The following is a 16666-nucleotide window of genomic DNA, read 5'->3' as shown; positions in this document are numbered from 1 at the left end:
TGCATCCTTCTTCATGTACCTCTCTACACATCTTCCAGTGATGTGTAACTGAAGTGTACCACCTTTGCCACAGTGAGCTCCCAGACATCTTATTGTCTATACTTAGTTATTCTTTTTGTTGCATAAACATTACTGTCTTATGGTGTGGAACCCCATCAAGGTGTTATACCAGATGCATGTGTGATGCCTGTTCCGGTGATCAAAATGTCACATACAGGTATAGGCGTGTCCCTCCTAACACCTCTGGCAGATGTTCTCTCTGGTTCCCAAGCTATACAACTCTCATAGTTATCTTCCTATGAGCCTATCTAAGCTCTCAACAATTTCTATAGCTTCTCTCTAAGCTCTCAACTCCTACAGCTACCCTCACATAGCCCAACCTTGTAAATATTGTAAATAGGATTCTACTGTTGATGTGTGTATATAAAGTGTATTTACATTTTCTTAAAAGGTTTCTATGTAAACTCTTTCCACACCTAACACATCTGTTTTCCTCAAATGAAACTGTATGATCCCTACCTTCAAGCTTAATGAATTTAACTATGCATGATATTGAATGCATTTATGAGTAATTATTCTACATAATATTATCTTTAATATTAACTATCAGTTGTATCTAAATTGTATAATGCATCTTGGAGCTTTTCTCCCTGGGCCTCCACTGAAAATGGGTCAATTCGGTCCAGTGGACTTCCCTAGTAATCAAACTGCAAATAAATAAATAAATAAAGCTTACAGTGTCAGGATGGTGTGCTTAATTACTCTCATAGATTGCTGGCACGTCACAATAGTTATACAAGTGTGTTTGTGCAGCACCATCTCTGATCACTCAGAATCACATATGTCAGAGGCATGGGATTACTCTGATACTGTCCATGGTTGTGCATGCTTCTGTTTACTGTTATTCATGAGCCTGTAACTGTGTCCCACTTGTTGGAGACCTCTGCTGACATTGCAGTTATATTCAGGCAAATCAGTTTGCACAACTTCACAATATGCACCCACCCCTGATTGTGTATAACATCCTTGATAGCTGTCCTCGCCAGCCATTGTTCATATCAGGATGCTTATATCACAAAGACATCTTATCCATTGCTATGTCACCTTGCCTGGCAGTCATATAATATACATTTTCACTGTGCAGTCTGTACTGTATCATGTAGATATGTGATTAGTGTTCCTGCTACAACTGTCTTCCATTTACATGCCCTCATCTGCTGTATAGTACAATGTTTCACCTGTCTTCTTTCCCTGTGTTCCTTTCTATAATTCATCTGTGTGTCCCTATGTAATACACACACTTTCATGTTTGTTTACTTTAAATGACAGTGCATGTAAAATTACAGATCATTTACACTTGTATTCAGAATGCCTGACATGGTATTCCACAATACTCTGCACTGTGTACACTGTCCTGTACTGTATTTGGACCATATACATTGCTATATTATTAACCTTGGTAATCATTGTGGCATTCCAAGCAATCCCGCAGACCAAGTTTGCTTGTAGGTAAACAGGTCTATATATCTGCTGCTTTTTGTGTTGCTTTACACAGTCCATCAACACTGTTGCCAGCCATGCAACTGTGTTTGTTTATGTTTGAATGTGGTGTGAGACATGAATATATAATTAGCATTGCTGATCACCTCACAAACATGTAACCGCTGTGTAGACTTCATGCAAAGCCTACACGGAGTTTATTGAATCCTAGAGTATGTGTTTTTTCAAGAACAGAAATGCTACCCAGAACCCTGAATGTCAATAGTTCTAGAATAGATGCTGCCTATTTACCTGCAAATTCATATGTCATGCATGAGCCTACAGCATGGGGCCCCTTACTCCTGCAGCCAGCTGGTCATCATTAGTCATAATAGGACTACAACTGGGAGCTACAGTGACAGCATGGGTCACTTCACCACCAGACTGGTGCATAATCATGTTGTGCAAAATGCAGCTTGCAGAAAACATCCTGCAAACAGTAGCTGGGTCATACTGAAAGGCACACCCAGATTCATCCAAACGCCAAAGACCCTCTTGACAATAATACGGTATGGGAAAGGGATGTATTAAACTTCTCTTTTGCTGCTCCTCTTGGATTTCTCACTGGTGTCATGAAGTATTGCTCTAGTGTATATTCAGCATCACCTGAAAAAAGAGTGAGGAAGAGAGAGACAGAAGGGTAGAGACAAAACAAAGAAAAAGTTGTTTAGAATTCATCTATATATTTTGCCGTGAATAACTGCTTAAATAAAACAGAAAAATAGTAATTGTTTTTCCACTTATCAGCAAGATGACCACTGGGCATCCTACTGCAAGAGGAGGCTGTGCCAAACATGGGAATCATGTGCACTGCCAGGGTACACCCATGCATCACACACTACCTGACAACTGATGGAATGGTAGCCCTTCCTATTGCAGTACTGTTTACCACGTGGACCAGATGGAGATGTCAGGGAAATATGCCACCCCATAAAAGACATGCATAGTATTGCCTCAGACCTAAGGTGACACTGGGAAATAGATGTACAGATCCACACATGCCAAAGCTGCATCCAGGAACTACAGCAGTATATTCAAGGTAAAAGACTGTGAGATACCCAACATGCCACCAGTCTGTCTCTGAAAGGCACCTTTGGCAAATATAGTGAGGGCTATACATACCTTAGTATCCAGAGGAATAAGAAGTCCATGCATTCCTCCAGTACCCCTATGGAGGTCATGCAAGCTTACTAAGACCCTTATAATATCCATGCCCATTGTAAAGCTATCAAGCCTTTCCTGAATATCAAAATTATAGTGGGCTATTCTTTGCTTATATCTCTGTGTTCTTGGCCAGTGATAGCCATGGGGCACAAGTGGTTTTGGCTCAGCCAAAACAAGCAGCTTACAAAGGGACAAGCAAGGCTAGCAGCAAGTGACAGCATCTTTGTGTATTGCATATGAAATAGTATAGGTGAGACTCCTCTTTATGTGACATATATATAGATAGTATGGAAAAGCAGGAAAAGTTCACTATGAATCCCAAATAGGTGAGAAAATGCATCATGAGCATATACCATTTTATATCATTTCTCATTTATTTCACATTATGCCTTCATTTGCTTATCCTTATTTACAGCCATCACTCCTTAGCATAAGTGGCATCTTTGAACCACAGCTTACCTGGGCTCGTTCACAGGCAGAGGTGGCATGGATTGTCTTAACTTGTTGATGTAATGACTATGAATACTACCCTTAATCTATCATTGCACAAATGCAGGGAAAAAGACATATACCCATATAGGGCAACATTTCTACTGCACCATAACTACTTCTAACAAACATATACACGCACATATACATACAACTCATACATACATGCATATATACACCCCACACATACTCTGCAACCACCCTAACATAACCAGAATATAACATATCAATTAAACAGTTCATAAAAATAACAGACTCAAAATATGACCAGCAAAAACTGCCTACAATGACCCAGCTACTAACATAAATGGTGCTTTCGGATTCCCCACAGCCCTGATATACCACATAAGAATCAATAAACAAAATAACACATAACATTAATATTAATTAATCTTTCAAGAGAACATCAGAAAACAGCAGCAAATGCCATTGCATATCTGGAAGGTATACTCATAAACAATACAAAAACTTACCATTATGTATCTGCTGTATGGAGAAAAAAAATGTCTACTGTATAATCCTCCTCCATAAAAGGGGCACATATGTTGAATTGTCCAGTCTGAATCAAGTAGTAAATAATTTCAAAAAACAGCTAAACTGCTATTAAACATGCTCACAGTACTCCCTTTGTACTATACAGCTACCCAACACATAGAAAATTGCTCTGCTGACACATGCCTCTCACATACTAAAGTTATCACTACTGTACATATATATTTCAGAGTTACATTCCCATTTACTTTTTCCCAAGCCTTCTTTTTCATCTCTCCCACTTCCTCTGATACTTCAAATTTCATCTCAATCAATAATTGCTGACAACACAGTAACACCTATTGCTCTTCAAGATCTAATTGCTTTATGACTGAATCAGCATACAAATCCTGTAATATATGCACATATATGAAAATACCTTCTAACTTGTACAGTGTTACTATTTTTTATCTCAAATATAACATCTGCACATAATTTTTACTTTGTTATTGCTTCTCTTCATACTTTGTTGTATTTGCATCATATTACTACACTGTGAATGGTTATCTGTCTTTTAGTAAATTGTACATTATTTTGCAATGTGTTGCCTTTTTGCCTGGGCCACGTCGTCTAAAAAGGGAATCTTATATGATCAATCAGGTCATCCTAGTTAACAAAGGAAATTAACAAATAATCACATAAAGATCACATACTTACTATGCAACAACCATATCAAACACACACACACACACACACACACACACACACACACACACACACACACACACACACACACACACACACACACAAACCCACACATACCCAACATCGCATGCTTACCAAACATCGGAACCCAAAGTTTGTGTATAAAATCTTTGGTCCATTGGTGAGAAAACTGATAGAAAGAGATATTGCAACTCACCAAGCAAGAAGGCTTGGAATTGTTGGATTCTTGAGATACCAGGAGGCATGCAATTATAATTTGACCATTACTAAATGATAATCTGTTTTAAAAAGAAACTATATACTATATCAAACGTATGTGTGTATGTGCATGCATGCATATATTTGTGTGTGTGTGTGTGTGTGTGTGTGTGTGTGTGTGTGTGTGTGTGTGTGTGTGTGTGTGTGTGTGCGTGTGTGTGTGTGTGTGTGTGTGTGTGTGTGTGTGTGTGTGTGTGTCTAATGGGTCTAATGAGTGTCGAGTAGAGGGGAACAATGACCTCTTTTTTCCTGGATGAGAACCCTTTTATGATGAGGTGTGCCACGTAGAACTTCCTGACTACTGTGGTGATGTGACTATCAAAGGGGAGACTATTGTCCACCTGGGTCCCAAGGTCTCTTATCACACATTTGGTGTTAAGTAGATTGCTTCCTATGTGGTAGTTCATGGGTACAGAGTTTTTACCAAAGGGGATGACCCTGCACTTTTTATTTTTGGCACTGAGCGTGAGGCCATGGCTCTGACCCCAAGCATCTGTCTCAGCGAGGCCCTTCTGTAGGATGTCCACATAATTTGGGGACTTCACTATGGCTCCTGGTTTGCAGTTATCTGCAAACTTCATTAGCCAGAGTCCTTCTGTGTTAGCCTGTACTTCAGAAAAGTAGATACCAAACAGTAGAGGTCCCAGGACTGAACCCTGTGGTACTCCACTTGTCACTGCTTTGAGGTCAGATTTGGAATCTGCAACTTTTACAGTGTGGGTTCTGTCAGTGAGCCAGTTGGCAACCCATCTTGTGATGTAGGGGTTTATACCTAATTTAGTGAGTTTAGCTATAATTCCAGAATGGGGGATGGTGTCAAAAGCCTTGGCGAGATCAAGATAGGCTGTGTGAATCACCTTACCCTCATCTACAGCTTTGGTGACTGCCTCAAAGAAGTCGATCAGGTTCAGGAGGCATGATCTGCCTTTCACAAACCTGAACTGGGTGGAATCCAGAGTTTGGAGGTTACCAATGTCTTTGTTTATGAGTTCCATGATGATACATTCCATGGCCTTGTAGACCAGGCTCGTCAGGCTAATAGTTCGATAGTTCCCGGGAGTGGTTGCTCCCCCTTTGTGGAGTGGGATAACTGTTGCTGTGTGCCATTCAGTGGACACAAAGCCTGATGCAAGGCTATTATTGAACATGGTGCTTAAGTGGGGAGCCAGTTTGTTCTGAAGTTTGTGTAAAACGCAGCCTGGGATGTTGTCCAGTCCCATGGATGCTGTGTTTTTGACTTCAGAGAGTGCAGCTTTTACCTGCGTAGTTGTGATTACAGGGACTCTGCATTTTTCCTGTATAGATATGGGCCCTTTAGGGGGTGAGGGGGTTAAGGATTCAAAGTAAAGAAGACAAAGAAATGGACAGGTATAAAGTGTGGGACAATTTAATAGCTCCTTTCGGTGTTCTGTCCACTTTGGGGAGGTAAGAGCATTTATTCTTATTATCAAAGAGACATTTTGTGACATTATATTTGAGACTCTTTTTCAATGAAAAAAATTTCTTGGAGAATATGAAAAAAAAAAGAATGTAACCATTGGAATCTTTGTCAGAAAATCTTTTAACAGGGAAACAAAAAAATCACACACAACTTCAAACATAGGTAGAAAGAAAGGCTTTGAAAGGACATTTGAAAGGTTAATTTAAAGAAATACTGGGCATTGCAAAAGTTTATGACAAACTCGGTTTATGGACTGGTAAGTAGGATTGTAATACTGTGTTAAAATAGAAAGACTAAACAATATGCAAAGAATGATCAATTTGGAGGGGAATACGGTTGTTGTAAAATACTGGGGACAACCCAAAGCATGTTTTTGTGTGGAAAAGAATGTCATGTGATAGGTAATAAAAGACAGTGTTATATTTGTGGGGAAATGGGACATGATGCAAAAAATGTAACAAAATGGGACATTTATGGATGGATTGCAAAACTGAAAATAAGAGTAAAGAAAAAGAAAGAGAAGACATTTTAGAAATAGTAGAAATCAAACTAAAATTACACGAGAAAAATACTAAAGAGGACATGGAAGATGTTCTGAAATAAATAATGAAGAAGATGTAAACTGAGAGCTAGTAAAAGAAAAAAAGAATTCTATTTGTTAAAGGGTAAAATACAGAAAAAGAAAATATAAAGGAATCAGTACAAAAGAAAAAAGAAAGGGAATGGATGAAAAGGAATGCATGCTGCTGTCGATTGGAGCTTTGTGTAATGGTTAAGGGGTTTGTCTCATAGACACAAGGTACAGTGTTTGATTCTTACCTTGGGGAAAGAAACTGGCTAGGTTCAGAATGGCCTATTATAAAAGCTAGCTTAGTAATTAGCTATGTACTTATGAAACCATAAATTTAAGTGACAAGGAAAATTAACATTTTAGAGTGCTTTCTGTAAATGTGAATAGTATTATGAATATAGTAAGAAGAATCAGAATTTTGGATTGATGTAATGTATGTGATGTAGATGTAATTATATTATAAGAAACAAGATTTTTAACAAATGAAGAGAGATTACAAACAGAGAAACTATGGGGAGGAAAGATAATCTGGAATTTAGGAAATGGGAGATGTTCTGGAATAACTATATTCTGTAGAAATACGGTAAAGATATTAGATGTAACTTTAGCAAAATGGGAAGATTAACCAATGCAGATTTTAAATTGAAAGAACAAGTGCATAGAATTATAACATTATATGCTTATACTAATTATAAAGAAAGGGAAAGCTTATTTCATCAGATTTTAGACTATGTAGTGATAAATATAAATATTACAATAACAAGAGACTTTAATTGTTGAGAGAAATAAAAAATGTAAAAGAAGAGAAATAGAAAGAACTCCAGAAATGATTATGAGTAGTGTAGTACACCATGTGCAAGAAATGTTTAAAGAAAAAAAAAGAAGGTAGTGAAAAAAACATAGAAAGTAAAAAAAGCAACAGAAAAAGAAAATAAAGATTTGGAAAAGAAGATTTCTTTAAATGAGCTAGCTAAACCCCAAGATTCAGCAAGCTCTGCATGGCGTGCAGGAATAGTGCAAGAGCTGTTGGAGGTAATATGGCCGCTGAGAGATCCAGGAACAAGCTCCCGGTGCATGCACGTGCGCTCCTGCACTATTCCTGCATGGACATAGCTCCTGTATGCTAATTACCCCATTTGCAGGTGGAGACCATGCAAATGAGGTGAATTAGCAATCCAGAAAGCTGGCAGCCATCCATGCAGGAGTAGTGCAACCTGCAGAAATGTATTCGGCTAGTAACTGAATACATTTTTGCAAATTGCAAAACGGAGCCATGACAGCTCCAAATAAAGGGTGTATATAATGTGGAAGGCATGCCAATGGCCAAATATATGGCCATTTCTCATGGAAAATAGGTTCAAAATAAAAAATAACTTTTTTTTTTGGCCAATTTCGGACGTTTAAGCATAGGGCAGCGGTGCACAAATGGGATCGGCCCAAAAATAAAAATAAAACCTTGTAAAAAAGCTTTTTAGGCAAAATCACAATTTTGACATTATAGTCAATGGCAGGCAGAAGACAACAAGGCCACTGAATAGTGGTCGCTAAGGGGGAAGACTCAGTGTTAGACTTCAAACTAGGCATTAGCAGTCAATTCTATGCAAATGAGGGGAATGATACTGAATCACAGATTTCCCCTAATTGCTAGCCTGCACCCAACCGTGTAGGTGCCGGAAAACCATGGTGCAAGCCTAAGAGTTAGCTGACATCATAGAAGGGTGTGTCAGGCATACTGTAAGTGTATTGGAGCTCTGTGGCTCAGGTTTGCCCTTAGCTTAGCAGAGCTAAGAAAGGGGGTGTGTCTGAAACTGCCTAGCAGTGTTTACATTGCCTAAACGGGTGTGCGCGCAGCACAACGGGTTTTAAACAAACAGTGAAAGCGGATAAGTTATATATACTAAACCTAGAGTACTTGATAATAGTTTTCACTCTTACTCACAAACACTGGCTAATCTACAATGTATGTACTGCACCTATGTACTGTGTATGTATTCTACCTATGTTCCAAATTTCAGCTGTACACCACAAATCTATTAATTACCTTTATTTTTAAATTAAGATGTTCTTCTCTCCGCTGTAACTGTTGATGAGATGCATACCATTGTAAAAACATGTCTATTGTAATTTCTGTGTATACTGATCATGTCTAAATATCTAAATGTATCTGTAATTTCTCTATGTGGAGCTTTTCTCCCCAGGCCTCTGCTGAAAAAGGGCCTTTTCGGCTCAGTCAGACACCCCCAGTTAACAAATGTAAAATAAATTAAAAAAAAAATTATACCAGGAAATAGCAGCTCCATTCACATCTGAGCACTGGGTTTGCATAGCGCACCTCGAGGCTTAAACAGAAAGGCAATGGGAAGGGAAAACAGCAGTAGGACAGTAATCAAGGAGAACTAGCATAGCTGGCAGGTGAAATGTATCAGAATCAGCCAAGTACACAGGCAGCAGACCAGACAGCCCAGAACACTACTATAAACTAAGCAAACACCTTCCCTCTGTTTTTTCCCACAAACTCTATACCACCAGTGTACACAAATGGGGAAATTTTACCTAACAAAAACAACAAAATAATAGGGGCTGTTTTTGCTCTCATAAATTAACATGTGGAAGAGGCTGACGGTGGTGAGGATGAGAATGCTGACATCCAACCCACAGTGAGGAGAAGGAGAAGAGTGTACAGACCCAGGGTAACCTATCAGGGGCTACATGAGCTGGAGATAGTGGAGCGCTATAGGGTGGACAGGGACCTCCTACAGCAAATAGTTGAGCTGTGCCACCCATGCCTCACACACAGAACCAACAGGGGGGAACCCAATCCCAGTGGATACCAAGGTATGTGTAGGCTTAAGAATACTAGGCACAGGTACCATTCCAAAAGCCAGATGGGGATATCATGGGGATCTCACAGGCATCAGCATCCAGGGTAGTCCACCAGTTCCTGGATGCCATGTCAGCACATGCCGGTGAGCACATATATTTCCTCAACACCTGTGAGGTGGTGGACCTGTTTGTATTTTATTTTTTGTGGATTCCTTTGTTTGGAGTCTATTTTTGTTTTCCGTTTATCGTTTGGTCGACCTGGACTTTGAGGTGTTGGCGTGGCAAGTCGTGAGCATGGAGGCATTACTTAAGGAACTTACTACTGTGTTGGGCAAGTTGGTTCGGCTTTATGAGGAGGAGAGTGTCAAGGATGATGTTACTCCCATTAACAGCCCTACGGAGACTCAGGTACAGCTGTACACCATGCATTCTCCCAGCGACATAACACTGGGACAAAGGGTTAAACGTATGGCAACTTACAGTGGAGTCGCTGGGCGAAACCAAACTGGTGTTAATATTTCCAATACTGCTGTAGCATCAGCATCGGGTTCAATGGATTACAACACCCAGCAACGCAATATTATTTCCTGGTTGGAAGCTCCTACGTTGGCCATGCACTGTGATTCGTCCGTAGGAGAACACGTGGGTCAAACTAACCAGCAACCTCTTACGCTACGAGAACAAATTTTCAAATATGAGAAAGTATGTACCAAGTATCGTGCAGTCCAGTTGGACAGTTTATTTCTAACTAAATCAAAGGAACTGGGGCAGATACCGATGGGTTTACGTATTTGGAAATTACCCACGGGGATCGATCCTGACTCGGAAGCATACAAGGAATTGATTAAACTATACCAAAGGACAGGTATGGAATTGCTTGATATTATCTTGAGTCACAATGAAGTTAAACTTAAACAGCTTCGCGAAGAAATTGTCAGTCTGAGTCGGTGTGCTTGTGTGGATTAAACAGCTTCCTTTACAACTGTTCGCGGTCTTTGCCTTATTGTCACCCTCATTCTGTGGTGGACCTGTTTGTATTTTATTTTTTGTGGATTCCTTTGTTTGGAGTCTATTTTTGTTTTCCGTTTACCTGTGAGGTGTTGACCAGCAATATGGGTCTCTTCCACCAGATAGCAGAATAGCCTGAGGTAGTCGGTGCTATAGACTGCACGCACATACACATCAAAACACCACCCAGTGAGCGGGGTAAAGTCTACAAAAACCACAAGGGCTTCCCCTCCACAACTGCCAGGTCATGTGTGATGCCCAGGGCATTATAATGAATGTGTGTGCTGGCAGTCCTGGAAGCTATCACAACTCCCACATCTGGCATGTGATACAGCTGTAACAGAGATTTGCCAATGGGGACATCCCATATGGCCACATAGTGGGGGATGCTGGTTACACACTGGAGCCATGGCTGATGACACCCATCAGAAATGCACACAGACCCGAACAAGAACTCCATAATGAGGCACACACACAGACCAGAATTATAACAGAGCATGTGTTTGGGATGCTCAAGTCATGGTTCCGGTGCCTGGACATATTCGGTGGATCCTTGCAGTATTCATCAGCTACATGTACTCAAATTGTTCTGGTATGTGCCATGCTACACAATATGATCCTGCAGAAACAGCTGTAGCAGGAACAGCATGGGGCAGGGCCACACAGCCCCCACCATTGCCAAGGCCTGCACAGGCACAGAGTGACTCGGAGGAGGAACAACCTGATCCTGCCCCTGTAGGCATAAGGAGGCATGCCCAGTATGCCCAGGCCTTTCCAAAGAGGCAACGCATAGCACATACACTGACACGGTAGGAACCCAGGGAATGTCACCTCTCTCTGACTCGCACATACAGTAAAATGGATGCCAAACATGAAACTACCTGTGCTTAACCATGTTTAGGGTGTGTACTATGTGCATCTGACATAGTCAGCCCTCCATCACCATCCTCAATTCTGGCACAGCCACAAGGTAAGTCACTCTCATTATCAATTGCTGAATGGAGTAGTATGATCTGGTACCTGTATCTATGGTATGGATGAGAGCATGTAAGGGAATCAGGTGGCTGAATGGGATGGCAGCAGATAGTAGACACCTATATCGGCAGCATGAAATCCTTAACAAATACTGGTGTCCACATAGTAGGCAGTACTAGACAAGGTGACAAAATCCACAGCAGGACATGTGGTGGGCCAAATGTGTGACCATAGGACACACACATGCATGTCAGTGAGGCTCACATACCCAACAACAGTCTCAGCCAGCAGGACAAGTGTAGACAAACACAAAGAAAGGCTTTGCTAAGGCCTGAAAGTGATGGCAATGGAGAACAGCCTCCCTCCAGACCTACACAGACAGACTATAACAGGTCAGGCAGTGGGATGTTAGTTATGAAGGGTAAGAAGTCTGAAACTGAAATGTAGGTCAGTCAAACTTAAGAACTGTAGTACATTGATATGCCTCTAGTCTGCATGATAGGTCAGAATACAGAATGAAATGGAAGCCAACAGAGTACCTGGAATACCAGTACTCATAGCAAATGTTTAGTTATCAGGTGTGCCCCCCCCCCACAATCCTATGTAGAAATGTAGTACCATGTACGTGTATATATAATAACAGTGGAGCACAGATTACCTGAGCTGGCCATATGTGTAGATATAATAACAATGGAGCACAGATTACCTGAGCTGGCCAAAGTAGCAGGATAGATTGTTGCACATGTACAATATGCAAGGCTTTGTGTGTTAGCTTGTTGTGTGTTGTATATTGTGTGAAAGTGGTCAGCATGTAGGCATGGAGGGTCGAGTCCCAGTGGCCAAGGGCCAGTAGTGTTGATGACAGGGCCAAGTACTCACAACTGCAGTGCCAAACACAATGCATCCCAGCAAGACACAATCCAGCAGTAATCCATAATAATTATTCGGATGTAATATCTGTCACCATCTGAAAGATGGACATGGCATGAATGTGGGCCCAGACATACACACAGTACACAGGTGGAAGTACCCTAGACAGAGAGTGTATCAAATGTTACTGTCAAATGGGCACACGTTTGGAATTGTACATACAGGTTAGCAGCACATTAGTTGTCTGTGTAGTATGGAATACTGATATAGTCTGGCCAAACATTGGCAGACCACAAAAGGCACAGGTATGAAGTACTGAGAAACCACTGATGTCCCTGCACAAGCTAGCATAAGTTGAATGCCCCACATATATCTGTGAGTCAGCTGCAAGTAGCTTCCATAAAACACATGCACCCAGCTCACCCCACCATGAGCCACAGGTACCTCAAAGGTCATAACCCTGCTGTTGGGAATGAGTAGAATATGACCCCCACCTCTGTATGGGAATAGCCACAGAATGCAGCATGCTGAAGAGGTGTCCCATGCAGGTGCATCCCTAGCTGTAAGCAGCACCCTGCCAGCATCCACACCAATGGATCAATAAGGACAGAAACTACTGGCATTAACACCTTGCACACCTACCCTGTCACCCCAGGGGAATACAGTGGCTTGAAACCTGGGACTGTAGGAATGACACAATGCACTGGGCTGCTACAGATGGCCTGCATCACTACCAAATGCCCTACAGTCCTCTGTCAATGGTCTGTGTCAGACCTGTACTGCCAATGTATGTAATCTCATGGACTCCCAAATAACAACATAACACAGTCCACAGAACACAAATGCAAGGCCATGTCGACAAATCCCAGTAGCATGTCCACCATGTCCTACTGTATGAACTGTGGACCAACACCTAAATACTGCTGGGATGAAGTGATAACTATAGGGATACTGATCAGATATCATTTGCATAATGTTTGGAAGAGGATAGAAAAACAGAGGGGGGGGTAGAAGCATGGACTCCATGGAGTGTGTGAAGTCTGAAACTCAGATGTGTGCACATACTATCCCTGCCTGCAACCAAAGGAATGGGTGGCTACAAACCTGCTTGTAAACCACAATGTGAAGGGGTAATGACCAGAAATATGAGCTTTGCCTCTGGGTAACCTGTGTGAATCTGTACAGCTGTGCGGTATGGCCACAGCAGGATATGGCCATTCTGTCACATCAATAGATGTACAAGCATGGGATCCTCAGCCACCAAAGTATCAAGGTGCTGAACCATTTACACAGACCCATCAGCAAGTGTCTGCAACTCCCCCTCCAGAATGGCATGATTGCGCAAGAATAAGAATATGTAGGCTGCAGACCACAATACTGGACACAGCTTTATTCATCTTGTGTTCCCCAGGAAATTACTGCAAGCAAATATGTATACCTGTCATTAGCTGATGACATAAAACATCACAGTGTAAAACAGTACATATGTCTGACTATCTCTGCAAAAACCAAAACCATGTAGCAAAATCAGCACAGACACAATTAGTTACAGTATCCTACTATCCTTTGCCCGTTGCGACCCCATATTGTCAACCGATCTACAGATATCCTGCAGAAGCATGTTGCTATCTGTAGGTGTAGAACAAAAATGCCTGCACTGGAGTACAACCTACCTAGAATGGAGTCACACATTCAGTACAGAAGGTCATACTGGGCATGCTCCCACACTTACAGAAATGAAGCCCATGTCTGGCAACAACAGTGAACTATACATATCTGTCAGTTGCAGATGTTTGTGCACACACTACACATTGCACACCAGTCATGCTTTGCACACACATCGGATAGGAATACACACATATATCCAAGGACAACACACTATAATAGGCCAGACATACACATACATAAATGTGTGGAAGAGAGTGACAGACAGTGACAAAGAGCTTCCCATCATGAGGCCTGTCCCACCCAGCACACATCCAGTTGCTCAGTACCACATGGTGTGCAAATGTCTATTACTGTAGACATTTTCTTCTGGTAGCCCTCATTACTAAAGTGTCTGTGGTGCTTGTGATAACTGTGTAACAAGTCATTATTCATCTAGCAGTTGTATACACGTTCCTGTCAAATATAAACCTGTGTGTGACTGAGTGTTTTGTGTGTGTGTGTGTGTGTGCTTTGAGATGAATGGTTTATGGCTCATTCACACACACTGCACTCCACATTGCCCTACTTTGGCAAGCCTGCTAATGTCGTTCACCTTGAAATACACCTTTGGAGAAGGACTAGCCCTATAACCTCCGTGGTGCATGCTATAACTGTGTAATACTATAGTGTGATGTACTAGTTAGGCAGGATTTCTAGTCCCAGACATGGCAACTGTGAAACTCTGTGTGTGTATAGATCAATGGTTTTGAGGCCATTCACAGTCACTACTCTTTCCATTGCCCTACTCTGGCAAGCCTGCTGACATCATTCACCTTGAAATACACCTTTGGAAAAGGGCTAGCCCTATAAGCTCTATGGCGCATGCTATAACTGCGTTATGCTATAGTGTGATGTACTAGTTAGGTAGGGCTTCTAATCCCAGACATGGAGACTGTATATGTATGGATCAATACTTTTGAGGCCAGTCACAGTCACTACACTTTCCATTGCCCTACTTTGGCAAGCCTGCTGATGTCATTCACCTTAAAATGCACCTTTGGGGAAGTGCTAGCCCTATAAGCTCCACGGCACATGCAATAAAGGCAATACACTGTAGTAGCAATACATAGCTAGGTAGGGGTTTGAATCTCAGTAGTGTCAAGTGTGTGTGTGTGTTTGTCATCAGTATCCTGCATGGAGGTAGTTGTGATTGTGTAATAACAGGACTCATTGGGGGGTGGGTTTTGCAAATGTCATATATGGAGGACTTGCTATATGTCACAATGTCCACCTTACATGGACAGCAGATGTCAAACAGCAGATTAGCTGGTGTAGACAATCCATACCCTTACATGTGACATTATGGATTGGGGAACAATATAGGCAACTCTTGTATTACCCAGAGAACACTCTCCTCCCATATCTCATACACAAACACACTTGGCCAGGCAACAACCACTATGTTGGTAGTTTCCTGTATATTGCCCACAGATAGTAACCATGGTGTGATTGCATCAGACTACAGAGGACATGGCACCCTGTTCCATCCCTACAATAGGCAAATAATTGCTTACAGTGGTCCTTTGCTATGTTCCCCACTGGATGCCTGCAACAACTGTAGAGTCAGCAGATGTAACCCACAAAGTAAATACCATGCCTTATACACATGTCCTGTATGGACAGATACCACTAACACCAGTAAATACCTGTATCATGCTGTCAGTGTAGGTGCAGGATCAACCTCAGTTCCATAGCCAGTTCTCACCACATGAGGTCAAGAATGCTACATCCAATAATAATCTGTCCACACAGCATGCCCCAGATGCCCCAAGTACACTTTCACATGTCACAGAACATGCATGTGGGACATGTGCACAACCATGACACCATCCACGTTATGGAATATAGAACACATACATGGCAAGCATTGCACAGCACTGGCCACCCACAATAGTAACCCAGATGAGTGGATGGTGGATACAATACCCACCTGTGTGGGCCAATACAAGGACTACACTCCTGAACCACACTGCAGACCTTTGTCATGTGGCCTGATGCCAAGGTATACCCTTTTCCTTGCCTTGTACAGCATTCTGGCACAGTCAACGTCTACACACCTGTGAAGCAATGAACCCATGCATGTTACTACTAGCAAATCTGTGTCTGTGTATGTATGTGTGTGTGTGTGTGTGTGTGTGTGTGTGTGTGTGTGTGTGTGTGTGTGTGTGTGTGTGTGTGTGTGTGTGTGTGTGTGTGTGTGTGTGTGTGTGTGTGTGTATATATATATATATATATATGTATATATATATATATATATATATATATATATATATATATATATATATATATATATAGGTTCATAGGTGTGTACTAGGCTAATGGCCCTGCAGCCTTTACAAGCCTAGCCCATAAGATTACCCTGGCATCATAGCACCCAACCTTAGTTCCTAGTGCCTCTGTCGAGTAGAGCCACTGGAGTGATCCCTGGGTTGAATTTTCTATTTGCCTATCCACTCATCAAGATTTCTCTTGAAGAGGGCCAATGAGGTGCTCTGCTTGACATGCATGGGAAGTCTATTCCATAGCATGGGCAGTCTCCGTGTTATGATCCTTTCCCTCCAGCATGTTCTGTTGATTGTGGTAATGAGGTTGAGGTCTCTGGAGCATGTGGTGTGGAGGGATTG

This window comes from Protopterus annectens, chromosome 1.part0 (genome assembly GCF_019279795.1).
Source record: "Protopterus annectens isolate FY-2018-M chromosome 1.part0, PAN1.0, whole genome shotgun sequence".
In the NCBI taxonomy this organism is placed as follows: Eukaryota; Metazoa; Chordata; order Ceratodontiformes; family Protopteridae; genus Protopterus; species Protopterus annectens.
This window is presented reverse-complemented; position numbering follows the sequence as displayed.